Raw genomic sequence first — 1,705 nt, 5'->3', positions numbered from 1 at the left:
GCTGGGGATTTGAACCCGCCGCCTTAGGTGTATGTGGCTGGCGCCTTAGCCGGTTGAGCTATAGGCACTGAGCCGGTTGAATTTCTTAATTTGGGTAACTGACCAAAGTTTAATTGTTGGGTCATAAACCTTCATATATCTTTGATTGGCCGGCTGACTTCATTAGCAGGCTCATAGATTACTGGACATCTCTCCAGTCCTTTGCTAAATGTACTAAATACTCATGCCGTTTCCCAGATTTCAAACACATTTGATTACTTTTCAGTTCAAAGGCTTGAAAAGCTAAGGATGGGTTTGGCAACTATAGCTCAAGTGGCTAAGGCACCAGCCACATACACCAGAGCTGGCCGGTTTGAAACCAGCCTGGGTCTAGCAAACAACAATGGCAACTGCAACCAAAAAAAAAAATAGCCAGGCGTTGTAATGGGCGCCTGTAGTCCAAGCTACTTGGGAGGCTGAGGCAAGAGAATCACTTAAGACCGGGAATTGGAAGTTGCTGTGAGCTGTGATGCCACAGCACTCTACCCAGGGTGACAGCTTGAGGCTCTGTCTCAAAAAAAAAAACAAAAAAAGCTGTGGATGATTCATGTGTAATAGTATTTTGTTTAATCTATAAGTATATTCTGAATATTTATAACTTTTTACTTTCTGGCACTTTCGTGTACATTAGTTTATTGTGCCTTGTAACATACTAGAGGAGAGTGATGAGCAGTTAGTATTTCCCCACACCCACTTTTACAGATAACAATGTTGAGGATATGTTTTATAAGACTTGAATAGTTAGTATACCTTATAAATAATAGAATTAAGATGAGAACCCAGATTCTGTTCTGGTCTTTTTCACTTTCATATGTAGGTTGTTGTGTGTCTACAAAAAAAATAGGATTATGACTTTAAGGATAAAGTTATGCTAAATTTAGTTCTGAGTATATTAAATTGATGGCATACTGAATTCCTTGGGATCTTTCTTTATGTGACTCCAATTTATAGAAGTGGTAGTGTGAGATTTTCTATGTGCTTTTGGGAGGTAAATCCCTTTGAACAGTAAAACTCTTAAATTGCTCTAATTTTCCAATAAGGCAGGATTTATTATAAAATACTTTGTATGTGTGTTTTTTTAGGTTTTTTTGTTTTTTGAGACAGAGTCTCAAGCTGTCGCCCTGGGTAGAGTGCCATGGCGTCACAGCTCTCAGCAACCTCAAACTCTTGGGCATAAGTGATTCTCTTACCTCAGCCTACCAAGTAACTGGGACTATAGGTGCCTGCCACAACACCTGGCTATTTTTTGTTGTTGTAATTAGAGTTGTCATTCTTGCCTTAGGTGGCCCAGGCTGGATTCAAACCCACCAGCCTTGGTGTATGTGGCCAGCATCCTACCGACTGAGCTACGGGTGCCGCCCATGTGTCTTTTTTTTTTTTTTAATGAACTAGATCCTAATGATTTTTCATTTTGTAAAATATAAAAATAATGTGCTTTTAATTTTTATGGATTCAATCCTTAAAAAACTGTTAAAGTATAAATTGTATTTGGGTAAGCATCAAGGTAAGAAATGATATTTTTGAAGAATGTTTCTGTAGGAATTGTTATGCCTTTAATAAGCAGGTAGGAAAAGGGAATACATTAATGAGAGTAGAGAAAGGGTATATTTTATCTTGATGCATCTTTTATGGCTCTGAGTACTGCTTTTATATACAATTTTGTTTT

The sequence above is a fragment of the Otolemur garnettii genome, unplaced genomic scaffold (assembly GCF_000181295.1).
Source record: "Otolemur garnettii isolate 467f Iridium unplaced genomic scaffold, OtoGar3 scaffold00002, whole genome shotgun sequence".
Taxonomy (NCBI): Eukaryota; Metazoa; Chordata; class Mammalia; order Primates; family Galagidae; genus Otolemur; species Otolemur garnettii.
Note: the sequence above shows the minus strand (reverse complement) of the source record.